This window comes from Gossypium arboreum, chromosome 7, assembly GCF_025698485.1.
Source record: "Gossypium arboreum isolate Shixiya-1 chromosome 7, ASM2569848v2, whole genome shotgun sequence".
Classification (NCBI taxonomy): Eukaryota; Viridiplantae; Streptophyta; class Magnoliopsida; order Malvales; family Malvaceae; genus Gossypium; species Gossypium arboreum.
The window spans coordinates 68,914,547-68,942,036 of NC_069076.1; the positions used below are offsets into that span (position 1 = coordinate 68,914,547).

General features: G+C 38.0%; 1 non-coding gene across 1 annotated transcript; it reads right to left on the reverse strand.

Moving 5' to 3' along the window:
• Nucleotides 1-20,601: 20,601 nt before the first annotated feature.
• LOC128296057 (small nucleolar RNA R71) lies at nucleotides 20,602-20,708 on the reverse strand. Its single transcript, XR_008286605.1, has one exon. It is a non-coding gene; the product is annotated as a small nucleolar RNA R71 (small nucleolar RNA).
• Nucleotides 20,709-27,490: the final 6,782 nt, after the last annotated feature.

Genomic DNA, 27,490 nt, shown 5'->3' on the forward strand with positions numbered 1-27,490 from the left:
CTGATTATTAATGATGGATTATAGGAGAAATCATGTAGGAGATCTCGTCGAGGAATATCGCCAAACAGGTGTGTAACGAACCCTTTTTCATAAGCTTAAAGCGATAAATGCTGAAAAGCTGAAATGCCGAAATTCTGGCATTTCGAGGACTCGTGAGAAAGCGAACACTCATTAGTTAGTTAGATTCATTGAGATGATGATCAAGAACATTGGAAACGGTAAGAACGTGATTTTTCGCATTCACGGTAAGTTGGACCTCGAGGGGCTGCAATAGGGCCCAATAGGCTTTCGGGCCCATTTGGGAAAAATTGGTAGAAAATAGAAATCTGTTAAATTGCATGTTAAGACTGTTAATACTGTTATGGATATAGGCTAAATGGGCCTAGATGACAAAATTGGCTAAGTAGGGCCCATTAGGGGTTTTAGGCCCAATAACTCGATTTCGCTAAAAATGGGCCAAAATCACTGTTTGCACCCATGAATTGTTAGTAACCGTTAATGAACATGGAAACCCTAATTTTTGGTAAAATTACAAGATTACCCTTATAACATGAAAATGACCGTTTTGCCCCTAGGTAAAAATGACCATTATAACCCTAGGGTTTATGTATGAATTTAATACATGGGATTTTGATAAACATGGTATGTATGATATGCACATGACATGTATGATATGCACATGATGTAATCATAAATGCATTGGGTTGGGTTTTTATATGAATGGAGGAAGTGAAAAAGGGCTTATGCCCCAGTTATTAAAGGGCTTATGCCCCAGTTATTAAAGGGCTTATGCCCCAGTTATTAAAAGGGCTTTTGCCCCAGTTATTCAAAGAGGTTAGGCCTCCAGTTATATGATAAAGCAACTATGCTGCCAGTGGAGAGTTATGGCGGGGTGGGTCGAGTTAATCCCCACATGGTTGGTTGGTTGGTACGGGTGGAGAGTAGCGGATGGTGGGTTGAGTAGTCTCCCCAAATGGGCTTGCATTCTCTCATTGACATTACATGTGATATTGAAATGGGCCTATGGGCCATACCATTTACAGTAAAGGCTTCGGCCCAGTAATATGAAATATGAAAAGGCTTCGGCCCAGTGTTATGAAATATGAAATATGAAAAGGGCTATGGCCCAATACATGTTGAGATTGGATTTGGGCTTAGGCACAACAGGCTGTTATTGTTTTGGGCTCTGAAAGGGGGTTGTTGCACACTGAGTTTCCAAACTCACCCCCCTTTCCTTAACCTTGCAGGTGAGCCTTGATGTGGGGACTTGGGCAGGAGGGAATTCAGAGTAGCCACGGTGATCGCCTTTGGACTTTTAAATAAGCGTTGGTTTTCATTAAATTTCCTTTAATTATTATTTATTTTTGGGTTGTAATAAGGCCATTTTAACTTTCCTTTTATTTCTTTTCGGGATTATTTTAATTTTAATAACTTTAAACCTAGTTGATAATTATTCAAATAGGCTAGACTTAGGACGTGTTTTCAAAACGATACTTGTTTTCAAAATAGCTCGACGCCACGATTAATCGATTTATCAAAGACGTCCACTTAAACAAATTTAAACTCGATATAACAAAGTGTGGCTATGGTTGTGGGCATGTCTAGGATTGGATCCAATCAAAGAGATTGGTACTTAAGCAGCCTTCATGGCTCACCTCCTCTGTCTCGGATACCTACCTGGTGCCCAGCTTCCATACACTTTATCAACTCAACAAAATATATGGTTTTTAAAACACTAAGATGGAACGTGGGTTTTCAACTCCAACGTGGCATGTCAGATTCGGCCATAACGTCTGGGCCGGGTTTGGGGTGTTACATTTAGTATAAGCCTAAATAACATCACCAATTCACAAGTTAGTGCACTTATACATGAGTCAAATGCATTCATCCATAAAGAAGTAGATTTATACATGTAATCACACCATTTAGTTCATAAAACCTTTTCATAAGTTCATGATTCATTCCATTTGGATACTTACCATTTCGTTCCCTTTTCATATCCGTTGAACTATTTAAAATTACATCAGATACTCTGGAAAGCTCACACTAAATGTGCCTTTACATATAACCATAACCTTTCCTTTATATCATTGCTCACACGAGCTGTGGGTTGGAATCTAAGCTACACGATGCTACTCACAGCAGTTCTGGAGTATCTGCAACAAATGCAGGACCTCAGGCACCGGTAGGACATTCAAGACCAACACCCGAAACATGAAATCCCTAATGACATGTCATTTATATCTTGAGAATTCCTAAGGTTCAACTGGGATCATTATCTGTCAAATCGTCATAGCATTCATACATTTGTATATCGATTGATTTACATTAAAACAAAACAATAACCATTCAATTTAAACTACATTAAATCGAATACAGGTAATAAGAACTTACCTCAATAGTTAGAGGTGTAGTAAAATAATCGAACTAATCCGACGCTTGAACTTTTCCTCGATCTAAATCTGAACATGGTTTATCTTGATTTAAATAGATAATTTTAATCAATTCAATACTTCTAGAATTCAATTTAATCCATAATTCATAATTATGCGAAATTATAATTTTACCCCTAACATTTCAACTTTTACAATTTTGTCCTTAATCTCATAACTTAGAATTTAACCATTTAAATCTAAATCCACGTTAACCATAGATACAACGGACCTTGATCAACCTATATTTACCATCATTTCACAATAAAACCCATAGATTTACATATTTAAAAATCTAATCCTTAATTGCCATTTTTATCCAAATCACTTAACAAAACTTGTTTATTTTTCAACAAAGATTAATAATATACAAATTGACATAAAAATAATTAAAAAAAATTCATGGAATAACCCTTAAACTTTAATAGTTTTATAAATTAACCCCAGGCTAGCTATATTAAGCTAAAAGAGACTCAAAAACATAAAAATCATTAAAAACGGGGCATAAAATCATACCATGTAAGAAGAAATTCAATTCAAAGCTCTCCCCCTTCAATAATGAAGCATAATCAACAAAGAAGAAATTGGAAACGATGATAACCTTTGATAGGTTTAATTTACCTATTTACCATTTTACCCTATAAAAATCATCAAAATTTCATTAATACCTTACCCATAAATATCCACTAACCCTTTAATCAGTCTATTTACCATTCAAGTCCTTTAGTTTAAGATTCCAAGGTATTGGACCCTTTTAGCTAATATATTCAACTTTTACCCTTTTACGATTTAAACGTCAAAATTTCTTACTGAAACTTTAATATGACCTTAGTAATATTCTAAAACCACTTAAATTTAGGGTCTTACCACTTGAACCTAAATGTTATTCCATTTAAAATAAATCATTAAATCAAAATTTATTATTACCCTATATATTACTCGTAAATAGTAAAGAATAATATTTACGGACTCACACATCAGATTTGTGGCCCCGAAACCACTATTTTGATACCATAAAGAAATGGGATATTAATGCTCATGACATGATTTTGATTGAAATTTCTATTTCATTCATTTTTTGCTTATTTTGAATGCATGCATGCAAGCTCAAGACATAATTGATTGTATGTTATGTTCTTAGATGGATTTAAATCTGAAAGGATTAAATACATCTGATTATTAATCGATTGATACAAGTAAGTATTCAAAAGAATAATTGCAACACTCTAGACATAGAAGTTGCGATTAGTATAGGTGAAGAACGTTAGTGTGGTTGTCATTCGTAAGTCTTGTAGACATACACAGACCCAGAAATATAACTCAATTTTGACTTTCAAATAAAGCAGACTGCAATAGTAAACCTCTGGGCAGTAGTTTAGTCAAAATTTTGCCATGGCATCATTATGTTATGAAAATATTACCTGAGTAATTCCAACCTTTACCATTCAACAATAGAAATATTATTTACTTATTCCTTATGAATTGCCACGACATTTAGATTGCTTTGTCATTTTTTAGTTATAATTGATATTATTAGTTCATTCATTAATTCTCTGCATCAATTTATACTTTGTTTCTGTTGCACAGTTTCATTAGTTAAATCTACAGTAATACATACAAATTCTAATCAATTTTTGATCCCTGTGGAGACGATACTTACACATCATTATATTACTTGAATTGACTTGTACACTTGCATATTTGCAATACATATTTACACACAACACCTATGCATCTGCTCCATCTTCAGAGTCATCTCCTTCATCGCTTCCTTTTCTATTAGTTGGATAATCCAAGGCTTGCAATCCATTTTACTTTGCAAACTCCTAAAGTTCTGGCCTCGTTTCTTACATCCATCAAATCATCCCATCAATTTTCTCCTCAACACTTTCACTTGCACTGCTTCTCTTTAATTGCTTCTTTTATTTAAGTGATTCCGAAATGTCTATCTTCTGTGGGATAATCCAAGGCTTGCAATCCATTTTATTTAAGTGATTTGTTTTCTTTAGAGCTCAATATATTGGATATACAACGAACCACCAATTATAATTTTTGTGGGATTTATAAATTACTCATTCTCACTCATCTAAACTCTCGCCTGTTGACATAGTGTCTTTACAAAGTGAGGAAAGAAGAGTCCTACTTTTTGCCCACTCACGTAACATTTATTTCTCGGATGATCCACCTTCTTACGCATACATATTGTCGCTGCAAAATACTATACAAAAAAGTTACTTGGAAAGTATTAACACTAGAAACATTCAATGCAGGTACAACTCTAATACCTATAAATTGCATCCACATTTTTGCTACAAGAAACATTATAGCCTGAGTAAAATTCGTTAGGAACCCAATATCTTGTCGATAGCTCCAAGTTCCTCTACCTTCAGACAAATATTTTACAACACTCTCCATGTCAATATTTCCAAATTTATACAAATTAGCACAATTAAGAAAGTTCCTTTCATAGTACAAAGCATCATAAAAACCACATATCTAACTAGGGGTTATGGGGACTTCTATTGCTCAAACTATGACGTCACTCACATAAAGCCCAGTTCCATCTTGAATTACCTAGTGTTTAAGAGAAGCATAAAATTCAAGGTCTATGGGAATAACTACATTTTCTTTAGGAGTGATACAAAATCGCTCTCAACGATAGTATCGGACTAAAGTCCAAATTTCTCTGTAATAGACTATGGAGGGTTCGAACCCTCGCTCATGGATAAGAGCTCTCCCTTGATACTCAAGAAAATATTTCTTGACATTTAAATGATGAAATCTCACAGGGTCTGAAACTTTTAAAGTTTCTAAGACTGTAACCTTCTTGCTCTTCCTAGAAGGCATTTTCAATGATTTGAAAGCAAGTAACTAGAAAAGAAAATTTTAATGGAACATTAAAACGAGTAAGGAACAACTTAACCTTAATGTAACGCCCCAAATCTTATTAATTTGTTTCTATAACTTTTGACACATAAGTGTGTGCATGCTTTAGTGGTTAAGTGTTTTAGGTGTGTGTGAAAGGTTCCAAGTTCAGGCCCTAGCTTTGGTGAATTTTGGCTTTTTCCTGAATTATGTCTTAACTTCTAGTCAGCAGGCTTATATTAAAATATTTGTAATTTCATATCACAACGGGCCTGTTGGTCTGGTGGTTAAGACGTGTGTTGGAGTGTTGAAGGTCTGGAGTTCGAATCCCTGCGCGAGCGAGGGAGGTTTATTTTTCTTCGACTCTGCAATAGAGTTCCAGAGGTAGTAGAATTCCGAGTAGTTACTAGAGATGGGTCTAGTGGAAGAAATTAAGGGATTGAAGGGATTTACCAAATCAGTTTAGTTTTTATTTTTTTTTCAAACTTTAGTTTTCTCGAAATTCTCTTATGGTTCTGACGTTAGTTGCCTTTCTCCCTTTCATCTCTGCGGAAATTTCTTCTTCTATCTATCTTTTTTTTCGCTCCTAGTTTCATCTTTGCTGTTCACAATGATTCCTTATTGTCTAATCAAGTATCGTGCGAATTCGGTAAGTGGTTTTGGTGCCTTAAAGTTTTGGGTTTTAAGTTAATAATTGGGATTTTATTTGTTAACTATTTTGACAGCCAAAAATCTTCTGTGAGAGGCTGTTCTAGTGCCGAATCATAGTGGGAAGTGTTCGTGGTTTGTAAGGTAAGGGTTTTACGCTCGAAAAGTGTCTAATCTATTTTGGGGTTTTGGTTCAGTTTGATCGTTTAAGAGATTAACTGAGTAAAACGTGTTCAATTATAGGCTTAGGTTTGCTCAGGAGTGATTATGCATCGAAAACAAACTAGGTGTGTACTCGAAATGAAAAAAACAAGAAACGACGAAAGCCGAAAAATGATTCTATTGACGCCACACGGGCGTGTGGTTGCCCATGTGGTAGGCCGTGTGGCAGTACATGGTTGTGTGATTGACGAGGCCATGTTGTGCGCGAGGAACACGATAGTGTGATGGCCATGTGAGGCCGTGTGTAACACACAGACTCAAATAATAGGGTCATTCTTAGGCATTCTAAAGCCTATAAATACACCCTAGAGGAGAAGGAAAAGGGGGGACACAGGGAAAGAAGCAGGGGGCTGCCCTCTCTTCATCACTCTCCTTCCCCTAGTGTTCTTGGTATTAGCCGAACTTTCACTTCCCCTCTCTCCTCCCTTTATTTTTCTCAATCAATCCCTCCTAACCTATTGCACCTTCTCTTCCTTCTTCCATTTAGATACTTGGGCCCGATTTCTGCTTGCTCTTCTCTGGTTGTAGCCGACTAATTTCTTTCTCTCCCTATTCCTTCCCTTTTCATTTTTAGTACCTTGGTCAAATATCCATCTTACTCTTCTATGCTACTTTCTGTTGGTTAGGGGCTCGGATCTCTTCTCCCACTTTGGTGCTCTTGTGTTCGCCGAATATTGTTGGGTTAGTATCACTCTTTTCCCTTTTTGTTTGTTTCACATTCTTGAGCCATCTTCTAACTTTTTTCTCTTCTTACCGGCTACCTTCTCTACCTTTCAGATCAATCCTGATTCGCGCTTCTCTGTTTGTCATTTCATTAATCTGTACTCTTTTAGGTTGTTGTGGTAAGCATGATATGGTGGTGATGTTGTTTTGCTTCTAATGCAAGTCTGAGATAGAAAGGTGGTATTTTTTGTAGTTGGTGATCGAAATTGATTGACACATCCCTTGGGAATCAAGGGTACGATTATTGTTGGCTTTTGGTGTAACACCCCATACTCGTGACCGTCGCCGGTGTCGGACACGAGGGGTTAACGGGCCAAATCCTCTCAAGGTACCAACCAATTTGGCATTTCCAGACAGGCTGGAAAACTGCGTCACTATCGCCTTAAAAATCATATCTCGAGTTCCAAAACTCGGAAACTGATTCCGTAAATTTTCCCTGAATTTAGACTCATATATCCATCCATGGATTTATTTATAGACTTTTTGGTCGGGCCAATTGGTACAGTTTATTAGTTAAAGTCACCCATGTTACAGGGGTCGACTACACTGACCTTTGCACGTTACAACTTGAATATCATCTCGTACAGAGCTCTAATGCTCATGTCGTTTGTTCCTAATGAAACTAGACTCAAAGAGGAATCTATTCATATAAGGCATGACTTCTAATTGTTTCTGGATAATTTATGGTGAATTTTCAAAGTCGCGACAGGGGACCCAGAAACCATTCTGGTCCTGTCTCACGAGAACTTTAATATTTCTCAGTATACTGCTCATATGGTCGTTTCGTTTCGTCCATATAAAAATAGATTCATCAAGGTTCAATTTCATAATTTACTCACTATTTAATTCTACTTCTACTATTTTTAGTGATTTTTCAATCTCATCTCACTGCTGCTGTCTGCAACAGTTACTGCAGTAGACTATGCCAATTTCATGAATCTTTCCTTGGCCTTAATCATCCATCGTACATGACACAAATTATGGCCACCTTATCAAAATTTAAAGCTTCTAAGACCCGTGGCTATAGGTTCTAGCATCCCACTCGACGACCGCATAGGCCATTTTCATATGGCTTAATGTTTACAACCCACAGTTCAACAAAATATAATAGCCTATACATGCCAAATGTTCTTCAACAACGAAGACAATACCAAAAGATTTCAGCCGGTGTGATGACTTCAACGACGGTTCCGATCACGCAAACAATACGAGTCCGAGAGACCTAAAATGGGTGACAAGAAAACACCGAGTGAGTTTATAACTCAGTAAGTCATAAGCATTCAACAATCATCCATTGATAAAGTTATCACAACATGAACAATAAACGAGGCTAGGTACTCATCCATATTGAAACTATACCATAAATCCTCGAACCTTTCGGTTCAATCTCATACCAAGTCATACATCCACATTTCATATTCTATACAACAAGATATTTGAGGCATTTTCACACACTAACTCATTTCCACCATAATCATACAATTTCAATCATCACACACTAACCCCGAGCATGAACGTATTTTCTATTCGTCATGAGCTCAAGGTACTTACCCGATCCGCTGTCCGGGATTAGCTCGATGATGTCGCACACTCAGTGCCAATTGTAATGCAAGACCATATAGTGAATCCGCACACTTAGTGCTATATGTATTCAACTCGCACACTTAGTGCTATATAATCAAACTCGCACACTTAGTGCTGTACAATTTTAAACCCGCACACTTAGTGCCATACCCTTCGAGCTCGCACACCCAGTGCCGTATATTTCCAGCATGCACACTTAGTGCCATATATTTCCAGTATGCACACTTAGTGCCATATATTTTCAGCATGCACACTTAGTGCCAATCTCGTCACCGTACACACGTATTGTTCAAGACACTTAGTGCCGAAAGCAACTTTCGCACATTTCACTATTTCTTTTACATTCAACAAATGTCATCACTCCATACACATACATTTCATTTATATATATATATATCATCCCATTAAACACAATTGCATAGATTTTTACAATCATTTAAGCAATATCAAATATATGCTTAATGACTTACCTTATATTGGATGAAACGATTTCCAATCGACTACTCGATTATCTTTGTTTTGCCTTTGTTTGATTCTCCCCTTTTGATGTCTTGATCTCCTAGTATAAATACATTTAGTAGTTAAATTTCTTGCTGGATACTTATGTGTATAATTTAATGGTTTTCACTCCATTCACAACTATCCTTGTTCAAAATATCAAAACCTTAGCCAACATTCAATTAATGCATCAAGGCCGAATGTATTATCACTATTAAGGTAATCTAGTCTCAAGTATTTTCAATTCTAATGTACAACATCTCAAATACCCATGACCGATCACACCTATTCTTACTTTCCAATATTCGAAATATTCAAAATCACATCCTAAACACAATAGTCATGGACAATGCCGAATCCTCAAGTGTTTGAACATAAATTATTTTACTAATATAAACATTCACGAATCATATTCATAGGAAGACCAATTTCTTTCCATAGCACATTCATCATCCATACTTAGATGAAACAACCAAAATCCCTTCCTTTATACCCTAGCCGAATGCTCCAATCATCCATACAAATTACAAATTTTTGCATGGCTAAGTAGGAGCCATTTAACATGCAAGAAAAAAAATAATCATAGGAGAAGAATTTATCATTCTAAGTAAGCTCCTATCTCCAACACTTAATCATTTGGCATTTTGCCTAGACACACACAAGAAATCTCAACTTCCTTGACCTTACCAAGAGTGCATCCACCATTCAACTTAGCATATTACAAAACCAAATCAACAAATTCAATGCTTACCTCCTAGTAGTCAAAGATACTTGCCGAATTGACCTAGGTAATCTTCCTTCCTTTCACTTTTTTTTTTCAAGAACAACCAAAAGAATGAACAATGAATGAACAAAACCTTTTTTTTCTTTTCTTTCTCTCTAGCTACTGGCACAATGGGGGCATCCATGCTCATTTTTTTTTTTTTCATTTCTTTAATGCTAGTTTTTATTTTATGGCTTCCTACATACACCACTAGCAAAACATGTTGGAAACATGTTTCCTTTGCCCATAATCTTGTCATGGCCGCCACTCACCTTAGGAAAGGGGTTATTTGACATGCAAGGACAACCATTTTCCCACATGTATTAATAGGCCACCTTACATTTGCCTAGCACATTTTTAAATTTTCTCACATAAGTCCTATTTGATAAAATTCACTTACAATTAACAAAATCCAAACATTCAATTTTTCACACATTCATATTCACATATTCTAGACAATAAATATTACGTTAGAACATTTCGGTGACTCGGTTTAGCGGTCCCGAAACCACTTCCTGACTAGGGTCAATTTTGGGCTGTCACAACTCTCCCCCACTTGAGAAATTTTCGTCCCGAAAATCTTACCGGTAAATAGGTCCGGGTATCGTTCTTTCATAGAGTCCTCAAGTTCCCAAGTGGCTTCTTCGATTCCGTGTTTATGCCACAACACCTTCACTAATGGGATTTTCTTATTTCGCAACTCCTTTACTTCACGCATCAATATGCGAATCGGTTCTTCTTCATAACTCAAATTGGCTTGAATTTCAATTTCTGATGGACTAATCACGTGCGATGAATCGGATCTATAGCGTCGAAGCGTCGAAGCATCGAAACATGAAAGACATCGTGAACATTTTTGAGTTCAGGGGGCAAAATCAAACGATATGCCACTGGACCGACTCGCTCGGATATCTCATATGGCCCAATGAACCTCGGGCTCAACTTGCCCTTACGGCCAAATCTGAGTATCTTTTTCCCAAGGCGATACCTTGAGAAACACTTTATCTCCCACCTGATGCTCGATATCCTTACGCTTCAGATCCGCGTACGACTTCTGACGATCGGAGGCTATCTTCAGACTTTCACGGATTACTTTCACTTTCTGTTCAGCATCTCTAATCAAATCAACCCCGAAGATTTTACCTTCAGTAAGTTCAGTCTAGAATAATGGGGTACGGCATTTACGACCGTATAAAGCCTCGTAAGGCGCCATCTTAATACTTGATTGAAAGCTATTGTTGTAAGCGAATTCAATCAAAGGCAGATACCGTTCCCATGAACCATTAAACTCAAGGATGCAACATCTCAACATATCCTCGAGTATTTGAATTATCCGTTCGGATTGACCATCGGTTTGGGGGTGAAAGGCGGTGCTGAAATGCAACTTGGTACCTAAAGCTTCTTGCAACTTCTTCCAAAATCGCGAGGTAAATCTCGGATCTCTATCCCAACACGATGGAAATAGGCACCCGTGTAATCTCACAATCGAGAAACGTACAATTCGGCTAGTTTGTCCATTGAAAATCCGTGCGTCGGGGATAAAGTGAGCCGACTTAGTTAGTCTATCGACAACGACCCAAATCGCATCCTTCTTACTCACGACAATGGCGGTCCGGATACAAAGTCCATTGTGACTCGATCCCATTTCTACTCGGGTATCGTGATCGGTGAAGTAATCTGAAGGCACTTGATGTTCCGCTTTCACTTGTTGACATATTAAACATCTCAAACAAAATCGAGATGTCTCATTTCATACCATGCCACCAAAACCGACGTTTCAAATCGTTGTACATCTTCGTACTCCGGGTGGATTGCCATTCGGCTACAATGGGCTTCGTTCAAAATTATTGGAATAAGTTCCAAATTCTTTGGAACACACGACGACTTCGAACCTCAAACAATCGTCATCATCGATTTGAAATTTCGAGTCCTTGTTCGAACACACTCATCCCGCTTTTGCAACCAACTCATCGTCGACTTTACGAGCTTCACGAATTTGACGTATCAATAATGGTTTGGCTTTCAATTCAGCTACTAACACATTGTCGGGTAGGATAGACAAGTGTACATTCATCGTCAAAAAGCAAGCGGTGATTTCGGCTTAAGGCATCCGCAACCACATTAGCCTTTCCGGGTGATAATCAATGACGAGCTCATAATCTTTTAACAACTTGAGCCATCGCCTTTGTCGCAGATTTAAGTCTCTTTGGGTCATCAAATATTTGAGACTTTTGTGATCCGAATACACATGGCACTTCTCACCAAATAAGTAATGTCGCCATATCTTTAAGGCGAATACGATGGCGACCAATTCGAGATCATGGGTCGGATAATTTTTCTCATGTGGCTTTAATTGTCTCGACGCATAGGCCACAACTCGCCCTTCTTGCATCAATACGCAACCCAACCCAAGTAGGGATGCGTCACTATAAATGACAAACTCTTTGCACGATTCGGGTTGCACTAGAATTGGGGCTTCATCGAGATAAGCTTTCAGTTGATCGAAACTTTTTGACATTTCTCCGTCCATTCGAACTTAACATCCTTTTGGAGTAAGCCGTCATTGGCGTGGCTATCGTCGAGAAACCTTTACAAATCGTCGGTAATAACCGCAAGCCCCAAAAGCTCCTAACGGTAACATTCCTTGGTGGTTTCAATCGACTATGGCTGAAATTTTGTTCGGGTCCACCGACACCCGATCACGGACACCACGTGCCCCAAGAAGCTAACCTCTTTCAACCAAAATTCACATTTACCGAACTTTGCGTATAATCGCTTATCTCGTAAGATTTGCAACACTAGCCTCGGTGTTCAAGATGTTCGTTTCATCTCTCGAATAGACCAAAATGTCATCGATAAATACAACTAAGAACCGATCCAAGTATGGCCTGAAAATTCTATTCATTAAATCCATAAACACCGAGGGCATTAGTGAGCCCAAACGGCATCACCAAGAATTCAGTAGTGACCGTACCTCGTTCTAAAAGCGATTTGGGTATGTCCGATTCTCGGACCCTCAACCGATAGTACCCGACCTCAAATCTATCTTTGAAAACACCGAGGCTCCCTTTAATTGATCAAACAAATCGTCAATTCGTGGCAGCGGATATTTATTCTTTATCGTCACTTTATTGAGTTGACGATAGTCGATGCACAACCTCATGGTTCCGTCCTTCTTTTCACAAACAATACAGTCGCCCCATGGAGAAAAACTCGGTCGGCGAAACCTCTATCCGTCAATTCTTGCAATTGAACCTTCAATTCCTTTAATTCCGTTAATGCCATACGATACGGGGCTATTGAAATCGGCGTAGTACCGGTACAACCGATGCGAATTCCACTTCTCGAACCGGTGGCAATCCCGGTAATTCCTCAGGAAAAACATCTGAATACTCACAAACCACTTGTACCGATTCGAGTTTCCTTTCCGTCCCTTTACTTTCAAACACATACGCAAGGTATGTTTCACACCCCTTTTTCATGTACCTCCGAGCGGTCATAGAAGATACTATCGCTGGCACTCCTTTTAAATCAGTAGACTCGACTCGGACTACCTCATTATTTGCACTCCTCAAATCAATGGTCTTCCTTTGCGATCCACCATTGCATCATGTACGGTCACCAATCCATACCAAGAATAACATCAAATTCATCAAATGGTAGAAGCATCAGATCGGCCGAAAAACAGGATTCTCGAATTATTGGGGGGCATCTCTTGCACACTTTATCAACGAGTACGGATTGACCCAAAGGGTTTGACACTAGAATTACGAACTCAGTAGACTCAACAGGTAGAGTCTTACTGGATGCTAAAGTTTCACATACATATGAATGAGTAGAGCCGGGGTCAATCAATGTAATCACACTAGTATCAAAGAGAGTAAAAGTACCAGTGATAACGTCAGGGGAGGATGCCTCCTCTCATGCGCGGATGGCATATGCTCTAGCAGGAGCACGGGTCTCGGATCGAACAGCCGTATCAGTGGCTCCTCTCTGATTACCACCCCTACCTCCTGAAATCCTCAGGGGTCTACCTCTAGCCGTCGCCCCACTAGATCTTGCACCTTGCATCTTATTCTCCTCATCTAGCTCTGCAATCTCTAATGAAGTGGTCCTTGAACCACATCCGTAATGAGCCCTATTAACAGACTTACCCCAACATTCACCTAGGTGTCGTCTTCCACATTGGGGGCATTCGGTCTCTCTTGACGATTATTGCCTACACTAGCTACTCAAGTAGCTCGAGTCCGTCAATGGTCTGGGCTCTAATGGAAATTCCCGCATCGTCCTCGACTTCTTGGTGTCCTCCACGAACCTCTTTACACCGAGAACGAGCTTTACTCGTCGATCTTTTACGGTAATCTCTTGCTTCAAATTCAGCCTTCTTCTTCTCCTTCCCAAGTTCTTCCGCCTTGCAGGCTCGTTCGACTAGTGTCACGAACTCCTTTATCTCCAAAATTCCCACTAGTAACTTTAACTCTTCATTCAATCCTTCTTCAAATCTTTTGCACATCGTAACCTCATCAGCCACACACTCCCGAGCATACCGACTAAGTCTTACGAACTCATGTTCAGATTCGAGATCTGATCATCCGCCTTGCTTGAGTTCCAAGAACTCCTTACGCTTCGATCGATGAACCGTTGACTAATATATTTCTTCCAAATTCGTTTGAAAGAAATCCCAAGTAACTTGTTCCTTTGGGACTATGGAAATCAAGGTCCTCCACCAATAGTAGGTGAGTCTCTTAACAAAGATATAGCACACTTAAGACATTCATCGGTGTGCATGACAATTCATCAAACACTCTAATGGTGTTATCAAGCGAACTTCGGCCCTTTTCATAAGATCGGTAACTATGGCCTTAAACTCCTCCCCACGCTTCCTAATCAAGTCTACAGGTGGTTTACTCAGCCTCACAGGATCGATGGATGGCATTACGGGCTCTTGGGGTGGATTATTTAAATTTGGGAATGGTTGGACAGCCGGATTGGTTCGGGCATATTATGCGACCCACTCATTCATCATGGTGAAGAAGGCTTGTTTCGCCCCTTCATTTTGATTATTCGTGGATGACTGAGGCTCAACAGGCGGTGTCCCTTGCGCAGGAGCAACCGCTACACTTTCAACGTCATCCGCCAAGGGTCTCTCTATCCCGGGTTCCATCGCTAATCAAAACAAAAAATTTCAACCGTCAGAAGTCATCACATTATTAAGCACTAACAATTTGGCATGTATAGCTAGACTCACACGCTCTATGGTAGTCCTAGAACCGACTAAACCATAGCTCTAATACCAATAAAATTGTAACACCCCATACTCGTGACCGTCGCCGGTGTCGGACACGAGGGGTTAACGGGCCAAATCCTCTCAAGGTACCAACCAATTTGGCATTTCCAGACAGGCTGGAAAACTGCGTCACTATCGCCTTAAAAATCATATCTCGAGTTCCAAAACTCGGAAACTGATTCCGTAAATTTTCCCTGAATTTAGACTCATATATCCATCCATGGATTTATTTCTAGACTTTTTGGTCGGGCCAATTGGTACAGTTTATTAGTTAAAGTCACCCATGTTACAGGGGTCGACTACACTGACCTTTGCACGTTACAACTTGAATATCATCTCGTACAGAGCTCTAATGCTCATGTCGTTTGTTCCTAATGAAACTAGACTCAAAGAGGAATCTATTCATATAAGGCATGACTTCTAATTGTTTCTGGATAATTTATGGTGAATTTTCAAAGTCGCGACAGGGGACCCAGAAACCATTCTGGCCCTGTCTCACGAGAACTTTAATATTTCTCAGTATACTGCTCATATGGTCGTTTCGTTTCGTCCATATAAAAATAGATTCATCAAGGTTCAATTTCATAATTTACTCACTATTTAATTCTACTTCTACTATTTTTAGTGATTTTTCAATCTCATCTCACTGCTGCTGTCTGCAACAGTTACTGCAGTAGACTATGCCAATTTCATGAATCTTTCCTTGGCCTTAATCATCCATCGTACATGACACAAATTATGGCCACCTTATCAAAATTTAAAGTTTCTAAGACCCGTGGCTATAGGTTCTAGCATCCCACTCGACGACCACATAGGCCATTTTCATATGGCTTAAAGTTTACAACCCACAGTTCAACAAAATATAATAGCCTATACATGCCAAATGTTCTTCAACAACGAAGACAATACCAAAAGATTTCAGCCGGTGTGATGACTTCAACGACGGTTCCGATCACGCAAACAATACGAGTCCGAGAGACCTAAAATGGGTGACAAGAAAACACCGAGTGAGTTTATAACTCAGAAGTCATAAGCATTCAACAATCATCCATTGATAAAGTTATCACAACATGAACAATAAACGAGGCTAGGTACTCATCCATATTGAAACTATACCATAAATCCTCGAACCTTTCGGTTCAATCTCATACCAAGTCATACATCCACATTTCATATTCTATACAACAAGATATTTGAGGCATTTTCACACACTAACTCATTTCCACCATAATCATACAATTTCAATCATTACACACTAACCCCGAGCATGAACGTATTTTCTATTCGTCATGAGCTCAAGGTACTTACCCGATCCGCTGTCCGGATTAGCTCGATGATGTCGCACACTCAGTGCCAATTGTAATGCAAGAGCATATAGTGAATCCGCACACTTAGTGCTATATGTATTCAACTCGCACACTTAGTGCTATATAATCAAACTCGCACACTTAGTGCTGTACAATTTAAACCCGCACACTTAGTGCCATACCCTTCGAGCTCGCACACCCAAAGGTCAGTATATTTCCAGCATGCACACTTAGTGCCATATATTTCCAGTATGCACACTTAGTGCCATATATTTTCAGCATGCACACTTAGTGCCAATCTCGTCACCGTACACACGTATTGCCCAAGACACTTAGTGCCGAAAGCAACTTTCGCACATTTCACTATTTCTTTTACTTTCAACAAATGTCATCACTCCATACACATACATTTCATTTATATATATATATCATCCCATTAAACACAATTGCATAGATTTTTACAATCATTTAAGCAATATCAAATATATGCTTAATGACTTACCTTATATTGGATGAAACGATTTCCAATCGACTACTCGATTATCTTTGTTTTGCCTTTGTTTGATTCTCCCTTTTGATGTCTTGATCTCCTAGTATAAATACATTTAGTAGTTAAATTTCTTGCTGGATACTTATGTGTATAATTTAATGGTTTTCACTCCATTCACAACTATCCTTGCTCAAAATATCAAAACCTTAGCCAACATTCAATTAATGCATCAAGGCGAATGTATTATCACTATTAAGGTAATCTAGTCTCAAGTATTTTCAATTCTAATGTACAACATCTCAAATTCCCATGACCGATCACACCTATTCTTACTTTCCAATATTGAAATATTCAAAATCACATCCTAAACACAATAGTCATGGACAATGCCGAATCCTCAAGTGTTTGAACATAAATTATTTTACTAATATAAACATTCACGAATCATATTCATAGGAAGACCAATTTCTTTCCATAGCACATTCATCATCCATACTTAGATGAAACAACCAAAATCCCTTCCTTTATACCCTAGCCGAATGCTCCAATCATCCATACAAATTACAAATTTTTGCATGGCTAAGTAGGAGCCATTTAACATGCAAGAAAAAAAATAATCATAGGAGAAGAATTTATCATTCTAAGTAAGCTCCTATCTCCAACACTTAATCATTTGGCATTTTGCCTAGACACACAAAGAAATCTCAACTTCCTTGACCTTACCAAGAGTGCATCCACCATTCAACTTAGCATATTACAAAACCAAATCAACAAATTCAATGCTTACCTCCTAGTAGTCAAAGATACTTGCCGAATTGACCTAGGTAATCTTCCTTCCTTTCACTTTTTTTTCAAGAACAACCAAAAGAATGAACAATGAATGAACAAAACCTTTTTTTTCTTTTCTTTCTCTCTAGCTACGGCACAATGGGGGGCATCCATGCTCATTTTTTTTTTTCATTTCTTTAATGCTAGTTTTTATTTTATGGCTTCCTACATACACCACTAGCAAAACATGTTGGAAACATGTTTCCTTTGCCCATAATCTTGTCATGGCCGGCCACTCACCTTAGGAAAGGGGGTTATTTGACATGCAAGGACAACCATTTTCCCACATGTATTAATAGGCCACCTTACATTTGCCTAGCACATTTTTAAATTTTCTCACATAAGTCCTATTTGATAAAATTCACTTACAATTAACAAAATCCAAACATTCAATTTTTCACACATTCATATTCACATATTCTAGACAATAAATATTACGTTAGAACATTTCGGTGACTCGGTTTAGCGGTCCCGAAACCACTTCCCGACTAGGGTCAATTTTGGGCTGCCACATTTGGGTAAGAAGATTATGATTGTTTTGGAACTCCGTTAGTTTTCAATTGAAACATAGGTTAAGTAACTGATTAGTTATCACACTATTTTTTCCTTCAGGCATAAGAGTGTTCAGAGCGCGGATTAACTCCAAATCGTATCATGTGTGTAATCACACTGAAAAACTATTAAATGGAAAAAGCAGAAAAACTGAAGAGTGCATCGCCGGCTCCACACGGGCATGTGGCCACCCGTGCGATAGGCCGAGTATTAAAACGAGGCTGTGTTGTCGACGAGATGGCCATGAGCAATTTCATGAGCCGAAACGATATTGGGCCATTTTAGGCCGAACTGGGCTTATAGGCCCAATGGGCCTGATAAACTGTAATTTATACATATTTTTATCCCATGCTTAGCACATTTTATGGATTATTTTTCCTTAAAATTGGTGAATTTGATGCTCCTAATGCCTTAATTTTATATTTAATACTTAGGTGAGCATAGGAGAGTGAAAGGAACGAGAAACGGGCCAAAAATGGAGAAAATGAGCCAACGTACGAAATCAACACGCCCTGGACCTCCACACACGGGCATACCACACGGATGTGTCAATTTGGCAGAATCAAAGCACGACTCACACGGGTGGACCACACGCCCGTGCCTATTTAACAGGCTTGACCACGGCCTGAAGTAATCACACACAAGCGTGTCCCTGTCGAGCCCAAGTTTTGTCCAATTCGGACAAGGCCAATTTTGACTGTTCTTAGGCATTCTAAAGCCTATAAATACACCCTAGAGGAGGAGGAAAAGGGGTGACACCGGGAAGGAAGTAGGGGACTGCTTAAGGAAAGCTGATTGATCCATCTCAGAAGCCGGATTCATCATCAAGACTGAAGATCTCCCCTCAATTTCCCTTCAGGAGTTTTAGGTTTTTCTTTATGTTTTGTATTGATTATTCTTCTGAGATGTTTACTTTTTTAGTTATGAACTAAAACCCCTAAATACCTAAGGGGAATGAAACCTAAGACAGATCTTGTTATTATTATCTGAATTGTATGGTAAATATTTGACTTGTTCTTAATTATGTGTTCTTAATTCTTGTCTTGATATTCCAGGATATTGATTCAAGTTAAGCTCTTATTCAGAGGAGGAATAGACCCTGTCTAAGAGTACATTTGTCATAATTAAGCGAAGTTGGTTGCGCGCCTAGAGATAGGGTGACAAGATTTTGCCGGACTAGGGTGAAACCTAATAAACAGATCCATAGATCGAATTAATGCAACCTTAGAGAGTTAATTAGAAAGAGATTTCAATTATTCAACTTAGGGTTAGACGTTGTTAGTCTCGAGAGGGATAATAATATAACTTATGGATTTCTACAGATCAAGTCAAATGAATAAATCGTCCGATTCAGAGTCAAATAACAAGTGAAGTCTAGGTGGATTTTTCTTGAGGTATTGTCTTAATTCAATCGTTTTTCCAAAAGTAATTCCCCAATTCTATTTTCTATGAATTCTTAGTTTAGTTAATTAGTTAGTTAAAACAAACCCCATTATTCTTAGGCTAGATAATAAAAAGACAGTCATCACTAGTACTTTTAGTTCCTTTGGGTTCGACAATCCGGTCTTGCTAAAGCTATACTACTGTTTGATAGGTACACTTGCCTTCATCGTGATAATATTTAGTTTCAAGAACGATTCATTATTAATATTTAAAACCTGTCACGAATATCACGTATCAAGTTTTTGGCGCCATTGCCGGGGAACTAAGATATTAAGAACACTTGATTTTTATTACATTAGCCATTTACTTTTACTGCAATTTAAATTTTATTCTAATTTTTATTACTAATTCTTCTTTTTCCTTTTTTTTGGCAGGTTTTTATAGTTTATGACTAGAAGAAACTCGTCAGGACCATTACTTTTTGACAGTGAGATCGATCGCACAGGTCACAGAAACCAAAGATAAATAAGGCGAAGCTTAAGATACACAGAGAACGAGCAAGAGGACGATATTCAAACCACAACCGAGGAGATGGTTGAAAACCAAGAAAATCAACTACCTCTTGCAATTACTGTTAATCAAAATCCTGCTCCGCGTACATGTATGATTATGCTAAACCTAATTTAACAGGAACTGATTGAAGTATAGTTAGACCTGCTATTACTGCAATTAATTTTGAACTGAAACCTAATACAATTCAAATGATACAACAGTTAGTTCAGTTTAATGGTTTGCAGGACGAGGATCCCAACGCTCACTCGGTAAATTTCCTGGAATTTTGCAATACCTTTAAAATTAATGGTATTTCTGATGACGCCATTCGCCTTCGGTTGTTTCCCTTTTTGTTAAGGAATAAGGCTAAACAATGGTTGAACTCGTTACCACGAGGGTCAATCACTACTTGGGAACAAATGACCGAAAATTTTTTATTAAAATATTTTCCACCGGCTAAAACAGCCAAATTACGTAATGATATCTCTTCTTTTGTACAAATGGATTTAGAAACACTCTACGATGCATGGGAGAGATACAAGGACCTTTTAAGAAGGTACCCTCACCATGGGTTACCGCTTTGGCTACAGGTTCAAACGTTCGATAATGGCCTGAATCCTTCAACTCGGTAGATAATTGATGCAGCCACTGGAGGAACTATTAATAATAAGACACCTGAGGCGGCTTACGAATTCATAGAGAAGATGTCACTGGATAACTATCAGTGGCAAGTCATGAGGACAAAGCCAACAAAAATAGTCAGTGTTTATAACATCGATTCGATCACCATGCTCTCTAATCAGGTAGAAGTCTTGAATAAGAAAATTAATGGTTTTCTTAGTTCTTCACAGGTTCATCCAGTAATATAGTGCGAAGCAAGTGAAGATGGATCAAGCAATTCAGAATACCAAACTTATGGTCACAACATAGACAACGAGCAGTTAAATTACATGGGTAACAATTCTCGATCTCAAACCAATCCTTATAGCAATAGTTACAGTGTAGGTTGGAAGAACGACCCAAATTTTTCATGGGGAGGCCAAGGAAATCAGAGACCACCTCTAGGCTACCAACAACCACCCTACCAACAGAAAAAGAAGCCGAACCTTAAAGAGATGCTCTCAAAGTTTATATCGGTGTCAGAAACTTGTTTTTAGAATACCGAGATAGTACTTAAGAATCAACAAGCATCGATCCAAGGGCTCAAAGCTTAGATTGAACAGCTTGCCAAGTTGATTTCTGAACGACCACAAGGTAGCTTGTCAAGCAACACAGAATCTAACCCAAGGGAGCAACTCAACGCTATTACTAGTCAAGATGAGGAAGGGTTAGCCACACTTAAACCAGAACCAAGGCAAGAAACTGAGGTAAGCAAAGGTAAGAATGAGGTCAGCCAAAATGACCCAAAGCCAGTAAGTACAGAATATAAACCTCGTGTGCCATACCCTAATGCGACAAGGAAAGACCGCTCAGATGATCAATTTGGTAAATTCCTTAAACTCTTGAAAAACTTACATATTAACTTACCGTTTATTGAAGCTCTATCGCAGATGCCAAACACAATGAAATTTTTAAAGAAGCTTTTAGCAAATAAATGAAAGTTAGATGAAAGTTCAGATGTGAAGTTAAACGCAGTTTGCTCAACTATTCTACAGAATAAACTACCCAATAAATTGAAAGATCCAAGGAGTTTTACAATTCCTTGCTTAATTGGTAGTTTAGATGTTAATAATGCATTAGCTGATTTAGGGGCTAGTATTAACGTCATGCCTTACAAAATGTTTAAACAACTAGGTCTTGGGAAACCCAAACAGACTAGGATGAGCATTCAATTAGCAGATAAAACTATAAGATTTCCTAGGGGTATTATTGAAGATGTGCTAGTTAAAATCGATAAATTTATATTTCTTGTTAACTTTGTTGTTCTAGACATAGGGGAGGATAGCAACACTCCTTTGATTTTAGTAATGCCCTTTTTAGCAACTGCTAGAACGATTATTGATGTTGGCACAGGTGAGCTCACACTTCATGTGGGAGACGAAACAATCACCCTTCAAGCTCGCAATTCTAGCAACACATCAAAAATTAAAGGTGATTGTCTAAACCATTCTACTAAAATTGACAATATGGTGCAACCTACTTTGCAGGAAATGAGTTTGAAGGAATTATATGAGCCATTTTCAAGAAATGGTAGAGGACCTATTCATGAAGAACGAAGGCTACAAATCGAGGAGCTAGATAAATGGCGTACACATAAGCCGAGAACACACGATAAACCAAAACTACGCTAGAACAAGCTCAATACCTTTCCAAATCAACTTAAGGTTGGAGATAAAGTTTTATTAGATGCCGCAGATCCTCACATTGTCACTGCCAAACCGAATGAAGAAATCCCTTTTACGGTACTTAGTATTTTCCCATTCGGTATAGTTGAGGTAAGTCATCCCAAGTTCGGCACTTTTAAGGTAACCAATACCCGCCTAAAACCTTATTTTGATGAGATTCATAGCGGGAATGAGGAGTATAAACTCCTCGAACCACCATGACCATTCAATGGAGAGGTAAGTCGAGCTTAGACTATAAATAAGCGCTTCTCGGGAGGCAACCCCAGCACTAACAATATTACTTTCTTTAAATTTTAGTTTTTAAAATCTGACATACTAACCAAACCATTGAACACAGGCTCTTCAGAACAACACGGCCAGGTACACGGGCGTGCCGTAGGCCGTGCACATACCACGGGATACAACACGGCCGTGCAATACGATTGTGTGAAAACAGGGCAAAAAATTTTTCCCCAACATGGGATGTGAAAGTAGCCACGGCCATGCGACATGGCCATGGGCGAAACTTCCAAAATAACACGAGCATTCCACACGCCCGTGTTTTGAAACCGTGGGTAAACCTGTCAATTTAACACGAGTGTGCGCCTGCCTATACGGACGTGGGAGAAGCGAACGGAGATCGACACGGTCGTGCAACATGGCCGTGTACACCAATACGCCTAATTTCAAAAATTACGAAACGCAAGGGCTGAGCTTAGAGGACACGGGCGTGTGCCTCAATTTCTCTAAAAACACCAATTATTTATTTTATTTTATTTTTATCTCTATAATTTGAAATTATTTTTTTATTTCCTTTTAATACTATTTCATCCTGAGTTTTTACAATTTTTATTCTTCGGCTATTTAATTACGGGTAATTATGCTTCAGTATACCTCTTAAATATTTCCTGATTTTATCACAGTTATAAAGAGCTCCTCACTTATCATCACATAGGAACTAAAAACTCCACTGGGAAAGGTTCTCCACAACCATAGCCACCTTGAGATATAATATTCTTTTGGCGCAGCATTTGTGGAACCCAACCTCTACCACCACTGGAGTATCCTCCTCCACTCTCACGCCGATTATTCTCCGAAACGCCAATTCAAGGAGTTCATTCATCATTCAGGAAGTTTCACTTCTCTCCCTATCTTATGATTCTAAATCTATTTTTTCTATTTTTTTAATATATCTACCTTTGTAAATTGAGGGCAATGTATATCTTAAGTGTGGGGGGTCTTTTATACTGTCATTAGAAATCCCTGAATTTTGTCTTATTCTCATGTGATATTCTCATGCCATGATTAGAATAGATTTTGAATAATTTATGATTTTTATTGATATGTCTTGAATTAAAACATAGGCATTTATGCATTGATTGTTTAAACTTTAAGACATTAGGGAATTAATCATGATAAGTTGATTTTTGAAGAATTAAAAACTTTTAGGTTGTTTCCCCAAGTTTAGGTATTACCTTGAGTTGGAATTCAGAAGTTTAAACATCAAAAAGCCATAATTGTTGTGAGATTTTGAGCCTTTAGAGCATCTATCATTTCTTTCATGCTCACTTTCATTATGAGCGTGTCAGTATTGAATTGTTATTCTAGAACTTGCTTGATTATGCATGTCAAGACCACACCATTTGATTTGAGATGTCAAAATGATAAAGGCACTTAGGTTTAACCCATTCACTCCATAAATGCCTACCTTCACAATTAACCCTTAGTGAACCCCCTTGAGCCTAACAACTCATTCATTAATTTACCCTCAATAATAGCCCATAACTCATTATTGTTGAAATCCCCTAAATTAATTTGATCCTTATTTTTTTGAGATTTGAGTTGGAATAGTTGCTTAGCTAGGTTTTATTCTATTTTTTAATTTGACTTGTTCTTAAAAAAATGCATGTATACATATTAGTAGTAGTGATTTTCTGAGCTAAAGAAGTTAAATTCCTTATTTTGAGAAAAAGCTCTGTTGTACGCAATTTATGACTAGTCATTTTTCTAGTTAGGTAATTTTTCAATTCAATCTCGATTTTAACCTTTTCTTTCAGCTTGTGACCACACCCTCTAACCAAAACCACGTTACAACCCTCTAAAGACCTATTGATTGATTTTTCATCTCAATTTATAGTGGTGGAGATTTAATTTTCATGCAAGCCTATGGTAATGACTTTTCATTATTGACTATTGAGTGCTTCATTTATTCTCCTTAAACACCTCAAGTGATTTGAGTGAATCTTTAGTGAGGATGTGAAACTCTGTGATGTTTTGAATCAAAGGTAATTACTTAGATGAGGGGAGACACCTATGTTTTAATAATAAAAAGCTCAACTTGGAATGTTTGAAACTTTGATGTTCTTTTAGTTGAATTTTCAATGTATGATGACCTATGGATTATTTTGAGATATTATTGATAGAAATTATAAGTTGAGAAGAATTTATTTTGATTATGAGTTGAGGATTTTTCTTGAGGACAAGAAAATGCTTAAGTGTGGGGGTATTTGATAAACCGTAATTTATACATATTTCTATCCTATGCTTAGAACATTTTATGGATGATTTCTCCTTAAAACTAGTGACTTAGATGCTCCTAATGCCTTAATTTCATATTTAATACTTAGGTGAGCATAGGAGAGTAAAAGGAACGAGAAACGGGCCAAAAACGGAGAAAATAGGCCAAAGTACGAAATCAACACGGCCTGGACCTCCTTACACGGGCATACCACATGGCCGTGTCAATTTGGCAGAATCAAAGCACGACTCACACGGGTGGACCACATGCCTGTGCCTATTTAATAGGCTTGACCACTGCCTGAAGTAATTGCACACGGGTGTGTCCCTATAGAGCCCAAGTTTAGTCCAATTCAGAAAAGGCCAATTTTGACGGTTCTTAGGCATTCTAAAGCCTATAAATACACCCTAGAGGAGGAGGAAAAAGGGGGACACAGGCAAGGAAGCAGGGGACTGCTCAAGGAAAGCTGATTGATCCATCTCAGAAGCTAGATTCATCATCAAGACTGAAGATCTCCCCTCAAGTTCCCTTCAGGAGTTTTAGGTTTTTCTTTATGTTTTGTATTGATTATTCTTCTGAGATGTTTACTTTTTTAGTTATGAACTAAAACCCCTAAATACCTAAGGGGAATGAAACCTAAGACAGATCTTGTTATTATTATCTGAATTGTATGATAAATATTTGACTTGTTCTTAATTATGTGTTCTTAATTCTTGTCTTGATATTCCAGGATATTGATTCAATTTAAGCTCTTATTCAGAGGAGGAATAGACCCTGTCTAAGAGTACATTTGTCATAATTAAGCGGAGTTGGTTGCGCGCCTAGAGATAGGGTGACAAGATTTTGCCGGATTAGGGTGAAACCTAATAAGGGGATCCATAGATCGAGTTAATGCAACCTTAGGGAGTTAATTAGAAAGAGATTTCAATTATTCAACCTAGGGTTAAACGTTGCTAGTCTCAAGAGGGACAATAATATAACTTATGGATTTCTACGGATCAAGTCAAATGAATAAATCGTCCGATTCAGAGTCAAATAACAAGTGAAGTCTAGGTGGATTTTCCTTAGGTATTGTCTTAATTCAATCGTTTTTCCAAAAGTAATTCCTCAATTCTATTTTCTATGAATTCTTAGTTTAGTTAATTAGTTAGTTAAAACAAACCCTATTATTCTTAGGCTAGATAATAAAAAGACAGTCATTACTGGTACTTTTAGTTCCTTTGGGTTCGACAATCCGGTCTTGCTAAAGCTATACTACTGTTCGATAGGTACACTTGCCTTCATCGTGATAATAGTAGTTTCAAGAATGGTTCATTATAAATATTTAAAACCTGTCACGAATATCATGTATCAGGGCTTGTGGGCCCCACATGAAGAAATAGCACAAAGTGTGGTAAATTGTGGGTCAGGCTGAGTAAACTACACGGCTAAAGCCATTTCTGGGCTATGTGGGCCCGCAATATGGAGCAGAAGGCCAATTATCACTGTTTGACTATTAAGGTTGCATAGGAAGCCCAAGACGACTGTGAACCTACTGTTGGGTCGATTAGTATACTTAGACCCTATACTGATGAAATGACTATTATACCTCTATGAGGCAAATTGACTGAAATACCTTTGTATTTTTGAATGACTGTTTTTGAGCATGACATTTCTGCATACACGTATGATGTTATGTTGCATTACATGGCGTGGGATATATGATTTTGGAAGGAAGTGTACTGAAAGGCTATAAGCCTATTACTGGCAGCTCTACTGCAAATACTGTTTAGTACCAAAATCGGTACGACTTGGTGTGTAGGGTTAGGTGGGTCGATTTTATCCCTACATGATGTGTAGGGCTGGTACGGAGATGGTGTGTAGCGGTTGGATTGGGTAGGATTCTTTTTTGCATACTATATTGAAATGGGCTAAGGCCCAGACTGCTTGTGTTATTGAAATAGGCTCAGGCCCGACTGATACTATTACTGAAGAAGGGGCTAAGGCCCTAATTGGAACTAAAGGGCCTAGGCCCAGATTGCGTTTACTCTGATTGTTTCTTATTTTGGGATTTCACACACTGAGTTTTTTGTAAACTGGCCCATCTATTGTCTGTGGAGGAAATCTCCAGGCTTAGACAGATCGAGGCGACAGAGGACTCGAAGGTGGCCATTCAACGTAGTTAATTTATTTAATACACCATAATTTAGATTTTATTTGATATTGGGTTTTCATTATGTAATAAAGCCTTTTAAAGTTGATTTTAATTTGGGGATTTAATTTCTTTAATTATTACCTGTTAGTAATAGGACTCGTGTTTTCAAAAAAAAAACACAAACCAATGTTTTCTGAAATCATCACGCTTATGCCATACATTTTAAAGCTTCCACAACAAAAGCTGTTTTAAAATTTTGATAAGCTAGTATAATTAATATTTTGCTTAAATAACTTGAGTTTTCACAAGGGAACTGGTCATCGTAACTTTTTATTTAGAATCTAAAGAAGTTTTTTTGAGAAACAGATTTTTGTGTCAAT